General features: G+C 38.4%; 1 protein-coding gene across 1 annotated transcript in view; it reads left to right on the plus strand.

Moving 5' to 3' along the window:
- Positions 1-13,232: 13,232 nt before the first annotated feature.
- Positions 13,233-13,624, plus strand: part of LOC105670391 (lachesin-like) — a 67,834-nt gene continuing 67,442 nt past the window's right edge. The window contains exon 1 of the mRNA XM_012363896.2: positions 13,233-13,483. The gene's annotated coding sequence lies outside the window, so the exon portion shown is untranslated. The remainder of the gene's footprint in view (positions 13,484-13,624) is intronic.

Genomic DNA, 13,624 nt, shown 5'->3' on the forward strand with positions numbered 1-13,624 from the left:
TCTTATCGAAGAACCGCCGTGGTGAAAAAATGTGATTTTTTGAACTCGTGGACTGATATATCTATGCAACGCGCAAACGTAATTTTATGAGCGTCAAGTGAAAAAAACGCGGATAAATCACCGGCGAGAACGGAGAATTACGCTATTAATTGATTGACACGCGAATATTCCAATTAAAAGTATCGGACGTCGGCGGTTAACGAAACGTGAAATGCCAGCAACGCGTGAAATATACATAAACGGATGGTTTAGGTTTGTTTCAGCGCGACGGCTATTCATTGTCAGCCACTCATTAGGGATTTTGTAAAAAGCGCGCTGTTTGTCCCGAGGCATCTTTGATCCTCCGCGATAGTTGTCAGCCGTCCTGTGTCGGCAGCTCTACTGACACTCCAATTTATTTTCCGTCTCTCTGGCAGGCTCTATTTAATTAGCCTACTTTTCACAACAAAACGACACGCAAAAAAGCAGTATTTTTGTTTAAAAAAATTTGTTTGCAAATTTCCAGGATTTGTATTTTCGGATTTCTCTCACCGCCGTATCGATATCGCCGGGGAAAGCGATCAAATCACGTCGGATAATGAGGCGATCGTGACGAAACGATAAATAGCGTAATTGCGCCCGGGATTCCGTATTCCTTCGTGCTCACCATTACAATCGATATCTCTGCGTCCACGTGTGGAGTAGCTCGCCATAAAACTGGAAGAGATCTCGTCGAGATTGAGATCGTAATATCGCCGGTGGTTGTGTCGGGAGGAGTTGGGGGGGGGGGGGAGGTTGGTAGTCGGTAACACGGGATTTACATACGTGCCAGTGGAGCGTGCTGCATGTAAACATTCGTCGCAACCGGATACTTTCGCCTGCCGTTAATCCGCGAGTAAACCTCCTTAAGCGCGGCGCTCACGTCCGAATGCAAATCCTATTTAATAATTGAGTGCTTTGCATTCGAAAAGAGGGGACTGTAATTGTCGAATCTCAAAGGCAACTTGAAAAAAAAAAAACACGGAAAATTGAGAAACAATGTTTTCAACGAATTCGACCACGTTCCTAATTGCACATTACGAAACTAGTTTGAAATTTCGATGTTTCGCAAATAGGATTTACCTGGCGGAGAGTTTAATTCCGCCTCTCCTTGCAATATATGGTAAGAGCTGGAATTATCGTGAGCCTTAACATTGACCCCCGCAGTCACTATCTTGCTCTCGCGTAACGATAGCGGAGAACATAATACGCAATTCATATCGTTTTCCCCGTTCGCAGTCGTTGCGCATCTATTAGAATCCTAACTCGGCGCTGCTCTCCTTCCTCGGTTGCGCATGCAACGGCAGTTTGTTAATTAGGCGAGGCGGTAGTCCTTCTTATACATCGCCCCGAATCCTCGGAGTCTCGGGGACGTCCCCTAACTCACCTTGATGCAGCCGGAGGCTCTTATGCAAACCGCAGAGTCCAAGCTGCTCTCCGCGGGAGTCGGCGGGAGCTTATTATGGCCATTTGCCTCTCGTCCCGTTTACGAGGATGTACCGAAAATTGTCGTAAACCCTGAAACAACGGTGTCCCGCTGCCGCGGAAACGATGACTCCGACTCGCCCGCGCTCGTATACAACGTGTCGCGCGTCCGTAATAAAACGAATCCCCGAAATTACGCGCGGGACGACAAAGAGCCAGTTCTGAATCGCGGCGAATTCTGCACGACGTGAAACCCGAGAGAAACCTGGGCAAGAAGAGAATAGCTATTAAAAAAAGATTTCTGGTCTATTATGGCTTGCGATGGATGACGTTGGCCGACACGAGCGATGAATGAGATGTTAAATTGCAGAAAAAGTTTATTAAACGCGCTGTCCTCAACGTTCATATCATGTCTTTCCTGTATTTGACACTGACATCTAAAACTGCGAATTTATTTGTATTTCTTTGAACATTTGAAAAGAGAACGATATTCAGTTGCAATTATGTTTATCATTGATCGTTAAACGCAGTCTTCGGTTTCATATTTCCGTCCACGAGACGGAAGAAGACAAGCAAAAACTATTGGCCTGTGAATAAAGTTTCCAAAATTCTTAACGCGTTTACCCGCGAGGAAATGTTATATCGCAAGTAAATTGAGAGTAGAAAAGAAAACTTTATTGCACAATCGGTCGCATCCGCCGTGTAATAAAGGTAAAGTTTAAAGGGAAAAGTTGCGCCCCGGTAAGGTGAAGTTTTTATATCGTCCCGGTTGTGTAATATCGGGGGGCCGTTATAATTACGCATTGCCGCTTTCAAAGAGGAGCCGTTTAATTACTACCATTAGGTATTATTTCCTTGTTATTATCTTGTTGCATCTGTGCTGTATTTATAACGAGAAAAGTATCAAGTGGGACGGCGATACTTTGCGAGCGTCGTACGCTTCGAAAAACTTTGACGGACTATTCAAACAATCAATATTTTTGCCGTTTAAAAAGTAGCAAGGCGATAGTAATAAATTCAGTGCAAAAGGAATGTGATTCGCGTATCATTGAGAGAAAATATCAAAATGTTTCAACTAAAACAACTTATGTTCCAAGTTTCTCTGACATAAATTTCTTACATAAATGCATTAGACAAAAATTCATATAAACATTCATATATTGAGTATGTTAGATTTCATACTATAAATTGTTTAAACGATTTTTGTGCAAAAATGTTTTCTATCAAAAACAAAAATTAAATCCTAAGTAAATTTGACCTGTTTAGTAGTAAGCATATCTTTTTTCCATCCATTGTGTATTTTTGCATCCATTTTTATTTTTAATTTCTATCCATTACTATTTTTAATTTCGATATTCTATAAGTATAAGTGTAAGTGGATCATCTCGATAATATTTAATATTTAATGTTTAAGTTAAATATTAAGTTACCTGTGAAAAAGTATCACATTTTTATCCTAAATATCACTTATTAAAACTTGACATTTGTAAAGATAGCGACGTATAAAAAATATTCATAATTAAAGATATCGACAAATATAGTTGGAACGAAACACAATACGACTATCAAAATTGAATTCTAAATCTACAGACGTTAACAAACGTTTTTTAACGTTAAAAATCATGCATTTGGAAAACCAATACTTTATTCTACAAAAGTTTTATTCTATAAAATATTTTGTTCAAATTTATTTTCATACCTTTGTACACTTTTTATGCATTTATTCTTGGTGAATGGCAAAATAAACACGCATCGTGATTGAAAATGAGTCCATCACGATGAAATTCCTATGCAAATAGCCGAGAAGAAGAGGCGGCGGTTTGAGGAATAAAAAGATAGTGCAAGGGCAGAGCTTTGGTGGAAACTTAAAATTCTCCGAGATAATATTTCGATGATATGCCGAACGGCGTCACAGCTGCGGCACACGAGCAAAGATCCCCGGTCCCCGACGTCATACAAGATTGTTAAAGCTCGGAACCGGCCGGAGGCGGCGACGTCGGCAGCGGCGGCGGCGGCGGCGGCGGCGGCAGCGACGACGGCGACCGGGAACGGAAGAGGACGTCGCGGAAGGGAAAGGGGAGATGGCTAGTAGTGAAACAGCTGGCACATACTGGCGACAGCTCGCCCGTCACTAACTCAACCTGGATACACACGCGCCACGTGCGCCAGATACAAACTTCATTGATGTTGGACAAAAAAAAACGAGTGAGACTTCCGGTTTATACTAGGCTTTGCTCTCAAGAAGGAGAAGAAGAGGGATTCTTTGATCCCCTGATTAAGTGATTAGTCATGATCGAACGGCTGATTTCGCCGATTACCGCCAAGTTTTCGCCGCTTCTAAATGGGACATTATCATGTAAATCTTACGGTTGTTAATAGCGTTAGAGTATTGTATTAATTTTTGAACATGAAGGATTATTTCCGGCAGCGTCATTAATCATTCTCGCTAAACAAAGCATGTCCGACTAATCGCTTAAGCAAGATCGACATTGGTAAGTCGCTTCTTCCTTCGCTACGTTTTCTTTTATTAGAATCGCAATTAGAATCGCAATTAGAATCGCAATTCATCGCCAAGAATAATTCTTAAGAAACGCACGAATAGACAGCGCGATATGTCAATGAGATTTTAACAAGAACCCATCGATGCTCCGATCGACTCTGATCGATAAAGTATCGGAACATCGAAGTAAAGTATTCGATATACTATTGCACTATCGTTGCAATCCCTATCTTTGTTGAAACCCATCGCATCACGGTCGTCGTCTTGTGATCTGATCTATTTCGCCATTACATGTAATAGTAAGAAAGACACAGAGATTGGCGAGCGGTCGATGCGCCGAAACTCGATTTCGCGACTAACAGCGGAACAAAGTTCCGAACGTGTCCATCACGCGCGACTCACAATCAGTCCGCGAACGGTAACGCTTTTCCTTCGATTTCGCGCGCGTTCCTCTTTCTCTCTCGTGATTTTTATTTGCTTTTTTTTCGGCCACCTCTCCGAGAGAGAGAGAGAGAGAGAGAGAGAGAGAGAGAGAGCGTCGACGGGGATTTTCGCACGCGGGTGCAACGACACGGCGACACACCTGAACGAATTATCGTCATTTTTCGTCGTTTGTCGCGTCCGCCGTTTGCCCGGCCAAAAAAGAGTCGTAAAATACATTGAAAAAAACGGCCCGCCGTAAATGCCGCGGCGAGCGTCGACCACGTGGACCGCGTGTCAGCTGCGCGCCCTATGAAATCGCCGGCATCTACGAAACGCGTGTCATTGGGTGACGCGCATAATTCCGCATCGTGACACCTGCTAATCAGACTGATAAAGATTTAATTCCTTCGGAGAAAATTAATGAATATTGATAGCGACGGCGATTTTCGTTCCTTGACGTGCAGGAGAAATTATTTTTATGCACATTTGACCTCTCGTTTTAATGCGTTCGACGCCGCGTTCGACGACGGGAATAATGAGATGCATGCCATACATATTTTCGTTCATAATTTAATATCTGCATTTTTGCCACTTTATTTCCGTAGACGCTATTCGCTTATTAAGGTAATGTAATTTCACACCCGACGAGAAAATTATTGTTATGTACATACTTTATAATATATTATAATATATTATTTTAATTATACAGAACGTTTTATTACAAATCTGGGAACGTGTGTGTATCTTCGAAAGTTTCAACTACAGAAAAAACAATAACACGGGAAAGAGGCTCGCGCTAAAAAGAAAAAGTTAATTTTATATGACATTCCATTTTAAAGCATAGTTAATTAAAAGTTTGTGTATCAACGGTGAATTTCACAATCGCATTTTTAAAAAGAGTGTAGTACTCCACTGTGCAAATAAAAGGGATTTAATTATCTGTCGCGAGAATCCACATTTACTCGCGACAATTTAATATCCCATAGTTACATAAACTAATTAAAATCTTGTCACGTTAAGGAAGGAGCATGCGCGAAGTAGCAGTATTAATTTCCTCAGTGCGCGCGCTTTTGTAGCGAAATTATATAAAAGTCAAACGCGAGACGTAACTTGGTAATATTATACAGGAATAAATTCAAAGGCCAGAGATTAATTCGATACTCCCGGAACGCGCGCGAGACCGACCGATATCGTGCAGCTCAGAGATAAAAGGAGATGTTTCTTACGTGATAAGTTCATGAAGGGCGAATCAAGTTTTGCACTAAAAATTCGCACGCTGAGTCAGTGTGTTTTTAGTGTGAAACTTGATTCATTCTTCGTGAACTCTGCTTTAATATATTCTTCTGGATGCAAAGAAGGTGGTTATTCCCGCGCCGTGTACTTGCTTCGGGTGTATCGCGAGTTTATAACTTTAATCCGATTTATCCTTCAATCTTGCTTATCTATCTCTCCTACAACGTGGTTCCTCCTTCTTTCTCTTCGCACAACATCGTGATCGTTTCGTCGTGTGCGAGTGTGTGCGCTCCGTCAAGGAGCGAGTCCAAACGCGTTTCTGGAACATGCGAAACAAGTCCTTTCGTTCCCGATCCCGTCGATGGGATGCATTTTTCTTAGGGCTTTCTCGTCTCCGCCTCTCGCGGTCGTGCTTTGCAAATTTCCGCGGGCGCGCGGACAGCGTATATCCACTCCCGCAAACCCAAATCCGCCACATACACACGGATATTTGGCGCATGTATGCGCGCACAGAAGTTATTCAGCGTAACATCAAAGAAACTTTACAGCGAGGTCGGTGTCGCTTAACTCGTTGCGACGAGGCTGCATAGACGCGCTCTCGTTGCCGGTAATTGCTATAGTCCGCAGTTTTGAAGCACTGTAGTATCGCTGCGCGCCAACTCGAATAGGAGCAAATGGAGTTTCGTCTCGAGGTGTGTCGAATCGATCACCTGCGCGCAGTTTCTGCGGATCCTGTCCTATCCCCCTTTTTTTTTTTTCATTTCACATCGTTTATCGTCGATTAATCCGTTGCGATGGATTCTGCGCCGAGCAAGCGCCAGCGGGATCGACGAAACATATTAACGAATCTATTACATTTGCGAACGGTCCACTGTGTTCGAACAGTGTATCATTCAACCGTAAACACAAAATTTTCCCTCAAATTTCGAATCTATTTCTTTCTATATGTGCAAATGTTCCTAATAATTTCACATATTATGCATTTTTTATTTGCATTAATAAGTTTATCCTACAAACTTCTTCATTAGTCGATCTCTCGTTTCCGCAAATTCGATTAAACTCCAATTTTCAAAATTAAATACCGCGGTAACTAAGTCTCGAATTTAAGTTCTGATAAAGTTTACCTCGGCACTTAAATGATGTGTTTGATTTGTGTAAGTTTACCGGACAAATTTAGCAATAAGTAATATATATAAAATGCAAATCGCTGGGAAAACATTTCTGACGGAAAGAAGAAGCATATGGAGAATTTCGTTGCGTTTCCGATATCGCGCGGTACGCTTTGCATAATCACATAATCCAGTGCCGCGATCGTAGTGTCGTAATTTATCCATGGCCATTATTATCCGCAGCGACCCGGTATCAAGAGGATGATAATTTAATTTACTGCCAATTCTCTGTTTCATACCTCTGCGTCGTTCGAGAGGCAAAATGCTGGCGTCATATGAAAAGCGACATTTACATTTATTGTTTATTGTTCATACATTGTTTATCACTATATATTTATCGGTTATCCGTTATGGTTAGTTAATTATGTAGTTCAATCTAAAAAATACGCGTCATAGACTACAAAAATATATGTTGGAAAAAAATGTGCGAAACTGCAAGCGATTAATAATGTATCGGTCTTTACAATTTCTGCTGTTTTATACACACTTTTTTATTTATGTGTGTCTATACTTATGGGAAATGCGTTATTACGTAAACTTGTAAGATTACGAGTTACCTTGTTTCTTGCGCGCATTAATACGAGATTATAAATTATGCTATCCTTATCCCATTATTATAGGAAATGCAGAGAGAGAGAGAGAGAGAGAGAGTTCCTAATAGTCCACTAAAAAAGATAGTGCGCTCTTATATACATTACGTTTATGTGAAAATAACTCACAATAAACTTGTATAAATTAACAGATAACAAATAAATTGAAAAGTATCAGAGCGATCGTTGGATCATATTCCATTCTTGCAACTCGCTCTTTAACAATATTTTGAAATTAATTCGCGATCCTGCTGCGCATAGAATGCGCGCTGTACATTCGGATAATTACACATACGAAACAATAGCGGCGAACGAACATGCCGCAGTATCGAGACAAGTTAATTAGGTTGTCACCGGTATCTAACTCGTCTAATGACATGCAGGCTATTATTCCCGTCATCCATCAAAAAGTAATTCCCATTGCTACTTTGCGACATTCGTCGACAAAAGTCTTCCTTTTCACATGATGGCTATTTGTTGTCTGCGGCGACAATATCAATCAGCAATATTTAATATTAAATATAAAATAATAATAATAATATTAAATTAAAAATTACCTATTAATATCTATTTGTAACTTATTTTTCTACTTAATTTTTGTCCATTTAATTATTTAAAAATCATGAGAAAAAAATAGTATGTCGGGGCGCTCTGTATAAGTCAAGTTTTAGTATATTCTACACCGTGTGATTCTTAAATGTGTGCGAATAAATTTTGATAAAAGATTTTTATGAATTAAGCTTCAGTAGAATTGTATCCTATATTTAATTTTGTGCGCACTTTAATGGAATTTCTATTCAAGATATCTATTTTACAAGAATGTCCAAGATAGAAATTAAAAAGTTATCAAAAAAGATAGCATTTAATTAATTTTTCGTTAGAAATAAATTAATTGTAAATTGATTAAAGCATCTTTTCGCGAAGTATCTTGTCTGAAGTATTTCAATAAAACTTTGTGTACACATAAAAAATATTAAATCTTGATTTAAATTCTAGCGAAAAAAAATAAATAAAAAGTCGTTCATTCAAATATCTTCTATACAAGTGTAACTGATAATATTCTTGCAGTATTCGGTATAAATTGATTTAATGACAAATTTCTCATCGATAAATCCTATCGTATCGATAAATTACAGATGCCGTTTTGAAGAGCAAAAATCTGATTTAATTAATTTTTTTCCCATGAAAGCCTTTTATAGTCTGAGCTTTGAAAATGTAGCATAGGAATCCGTATGATGTGTAATTGATATGTGGTTAAATTATGTGAAAAGATTTAGAGAGCCGGTAAAATAATGGATCTTGTTAGCTAACCTTCATTATATAATTGTACGCATTTGCAATATGAATTTTTCAATCATTAGAGCAGTTCGTTATTAAATTAATATAATTGTACCACTTTTTCAAAACTTTTCTACACGATTTAACAGTACAAAACAATTTTTAATAATCTCAATTTAATTCATTTTCTGAGCGTATTATGTTTAAAACTTAATAAATTTTGTTTCGACTATTTTTTGCCGCTTATCCGTTGTTTATACATATAATGAAGAGTTCGAAAACTTCAAAAAATGCCAAGCATCGCACGTATAATAACTTAAAATCGTTGGCATAGATGCGATGATACGCAAAAGCATATTTCTGTAATAATAGTATATGCGTACTAATAGCGATTTGCAGAGATGTCGTCTCTCATAATAGATGAAACGGACGACTATAAATAGCCATTACTTATTAATTACAAAATACCCGAATAATCGCCCGATTTGACCATCATCGTACTCGGGAGAGATTATTAATACCAAATTCGTATGGTTTATTAGAAATTTATGACTGCGTCGCAGTCATAATTTGCCGTTATTTCGCAATTATCACCACAAAGCAGTTATAATTTCCCAAAGTCTCCTATCGTAAAACATCGGCGAATGAAATTGAAAGCTATTTAATCCTTTCCAATGGCGAATGTATTTACGCACTCCCCTGAGATTAAAGGTAATGGTAACATATAAGCAAGCAACAGCTATATACGCGCAAAAGTATAATAAATAGGAGTGGAGTAAAAATATCTCGTCTCTGAATCGAAATTATTTTTGAGACTATTTTTGGATGCTGAAAAATTGGCTATCATGCGCGATAGAGTATAGTCGGATAGTGTATTATTTTTAGTAACATCGAATCTACCATACTTGCATCAGCGCAACACAGGTCGCTTTTGAAACGAAAAACGTTCACAAAGGTATTTTGTAAGCGAATTATTTTTAAATACGTCCCTGAATTGGATTGACGTTTTACTTTTCCTTCATTTTACATTAAAAACTAGCATATTTCTTTATAAAATAAAGAATTTATTATTTCTTTACTGTAGAAATTATCTGCTTGTGTAGACTGGCTTATAACAAGTAAACGGATAAATTTACATATTTTTTGTAATAAAAATGTCCTCGTGCCTTAAGCATTAAAGAAAATCAAATTCTCCCAGTAGCGACTTTTTCCTTGGCAAGCTCGGTGATAATCACAGGATCCTTCATGAACGTAGCTGCTTCTTTATGAAATGTATCCTTAAAAAGTGGATCGGCCTCCACTTTTTCTGCTCTTGAAGAAGATATATCCTGTAAAGCGCGAGCGTCTATTAATTTTCAGACGGCAATGACACGATCCTTAGCTGCGCGCTAACGCGATTATGACTTTCTGGATAATCAGAGTTTCTCGAGGGAAGGACATACAAGGATGCCCACACCAGTCCCGCGTCGGAAACTTGCTCCAAACTTTGCCGTAGTCGAACAGGTTATCGTCAAGATACGTGGTTTTTAAAGATAAGTCCTCTTCTTGTTTCCTTGCGCGCTCGTAGATTTTTGGGACGAGCCAATTTGGCTTTGTTTCATTTTTCATTTAGTTCCCCTACCGCCTCTTATTTTCCTGCCACGAACTCATTTTTCACTTAACCCGTCGCCCGATCTATATCCGATCCGAGGCAAGGCGATTTTCACCAGCAAACGCGGGTTGTTCTCGCTTTTTTCATAGATCACGTAGGTTAGCCTGTCGAACGCCCCTAAATAATAGCGGAGTTAATTCTCTCGAGAAAAGATGGTACACGAACGATATATGAGCCACTATTGAAATTGTATGATTTTCATTATTCTAGACAAAATTGTGGAATTTTATATGATTTTAGACACAATTGCAGAATTCTTCATTATTTCCAAGAAAAATAATTCTAAAAATTCTAGACTTGCTGATGCAATTCGTACCTCATAATTTTTACATTTATAAAACATTATATCCACACTTTTCCTATTTCTCTTCCCTTTTTTTAAATGCATTACATAAAACACATATTTTTGGGTGTAATAATATTCGTAAGTAACATTTATTAAAAATTTTTGCGTTTAATATTTCTAAATGTACCGAGAGATCCAATTCATCGGAGCAATTCAAGCGAAATCAGTGAATAGCGATTTGTCGTTAAAATCGACATGCTTTATATAAGGCTTGTTGCAAAGCAGTCATAAATTCAACGGACATCGCAAATGTGCGTGCAATGTACGGCAGGAAATGTAACGCTACTGCAGTCGCATCCTCAAACGTGGATGCCTTTGATACCTTTGCCCTACTGTGACAGTAATCAGGGAAACGCACCAAATCTCGCTATCCAATAGGAGATATCGGAGAACAATGCTCTCAACATCACAGCGATAAAGGCCGATTCAATTATCGTACTGAAGACCTCAGCTCGTTGCACTCCGCATACTACTTTTGTGCTTCGCGATCCGGTTTATTTCTTAGATTGGCCACGGGCTATTGTCTCGATCGAATAAGCGGAAAATGTGTGCGACGACAGGGTGTCACTATTGATTGGATGTCGAAATTAGTTGAGCCCCGGAATCATGGCGGGCGAATGCGCGCGCGACAATATTTCGCCGTAATCAAGTGCTAAAGTTAGTTAATTATGTGTAAAATAAAGATTTAATACTCTAGGAATTTATTTAGTACGGTAGAATGTTATTTTGCAATCTGAGTTTTCACAGTTTTTTTTTAATCCAAAGCGCGTACTGGTTATCGTATTAATTATAAATTTCTTTTATTTTATTACTGCAGTTTCTATCGTAGTTGAAATGTAGGAAAACAACTAATTATGAAATTGTATAATAACAAATATTAGAGAATTTTAAGAATTAAGAACCGATATATATATAAATGATAATTTTTCGTTTGACAAATTTGATAAATGGAGTTCAGTAAAAGTTCAAAATTTTAAATTTAAACGTTCGATATTCAAAGTCAAAATTATGACTAGTGATGGTTTCTCATTAAGTTTCGACTGTAGAAATTGATTTCGAATTCATCAATTATTCATTAAATATGCCAATTAATTAAATAATAGTCAGACATCATCCGATGTTCCAAAAGTAGCATCTACTAGTTTTTGCAACTTCAATGAATGAATTATAAATGTACTCAATAAATATAACTCTGCAAGCTATAAATAAGTTATTTCGTGGGCAAACTCTTGCTAAAGGATAAAGTTAAATCATTCTTTGCAAGGACATCGAGAAGCAAAACAGCGCGTTGAAGTAATTCCTCAATTGTCACAAAGCCGAAGAGTTTCTTAACTTTTCATTGTGACTTTTTAACTGGAAAAATTTTTTCTCATCTCTTAATCTTTAAACGACAAATTCTTAAATTTACAAATTTGGAATTAAATGGTTACATAAACATTTACATTTTTATGTAAAAAATATTCGAATTTTTTGTATATCTTTTTAATATCTATCAGAATTTTTTGCATATTTTTGTCAAGATTAAATTTTGCTGTTTACTTTTTTTAATTTTTCTTTTGTTGTCCGGATGTTTTACTAGGCTTTTTGTTGTCAAAAGATTTTCATTGTTGCATTCATCGTGGCGTCATTACTCACTTCGTCTGTTATTCACCTTTCAACAAGCTGTACAAAAGCAGCGATACCAATCGAACAAAAATTAAAAAGTTTCTCAGGAAGTTAATATCAACGCTGCGCCTCTTGCCTCAAAATATAAAAGCGGTGCTCATCGATCAACAAAACGACATACAAACTTTTTCGGAACCTCGAAAGATCTCGATAACAGCGACGTGGCACGAATGGCCAAAGGCGAAGTACAAAGTCGATAATGCATTGTGATCCAAAACGAGCTATGGCTTGAAATGCTAACGACACCACAATAATGCGAAAATACCAATACTCATTTTTCGATAAGATATATAGCATTAACATTTCCATCGTCATACGGATATTGGCTTAAGTACCAGTTAATTGACTAATATTAATATCCAATATCCTTCAACTTCGTGTATAATTCTAAATGACGGGAGTGAGATTAGTCAATAGAGAGATAGCTCAGAATATCGAAAACTTTTTAATATTTCTGATTAAAAATGAATTTTGTATTTAATTAATCTCTGAATCGATATATAGATTCTGAAGTTTGAATTAAATATATGTTGAAATTAATTTTGCAAAAGTTGTCTCTCAATTTAGATTTTCTATACATGCAACAAGAAAAAACTATTCTAAATGTTTATATTACACTAATTTTACTGATTACTTATCATCGCGTGTCGGCAATCACATTTAAGTATTCATTATAAACATTGCGCTAGCTTCTGTTTATTTCGCGGTGACGTGATTGCCTTCTTCGCTCGTCCTGGTTCGAGGGCCGATGCAAATTATCGAAGCTTTTTATCCTTTGAAGCGGCACACACCCACGCGGTGGTGTCCTGCCGCCTTTGCGATTAAATCAAGCCCGGCCGTGCCTCCTCCGGTTTCTCCATCTCGCTTCCTCCAAAGTCGCTTCGCCGCGGCCGCCCGTTCGCGCTCGCGCCCGCGGCGAGCTTGCGCGCCTCGTCCTGCATCCGGAGGTCTCCTCCACGGAGGAGTACCATCAGGATCTCGATCAGTTTACCGGCGTCCCTCAGTCCGTACGGTCGCGTCCAGTTTCCGCGTCCGGTCCGTTGAATCACGTGCGTCCATGACGAAGGGTGAGATAGAATAAGGAACAGACGATGTCGGCATTATTGTCCCTCGAGCGTGTCACTACGGGATCATCATCGAATCGTCCTCGAGATGTGTGAAAGTCCACCAGGATTACCGCTGCAGGTTTGCGAATCTCTTCATTTAGACTGATCGCGATGGAACTTGTCGGTATTGGAAGTAAAAAATTAATCTATATGAGCGCGCTTTCATATTTTCGCGTCCTCAAAATTAACAGACTCGTTAATCTTTTCATTGTGATATAAA

The sequence above is a fragment of the Linepithema humile genome, chromosome 3 (assembly GCF_040581485.1).
Source record: "Linepithema humile isolate Giens D197 chromosome 3, Lhum_UNIL_v1.0, whole genome shotgun sequence".
Lineage (NCBI taxonomy): Eukaryota > Metazoa > Arthropoda > Insecta > Hymenoptera > Formicidae > Linepithema > Linepithema humile.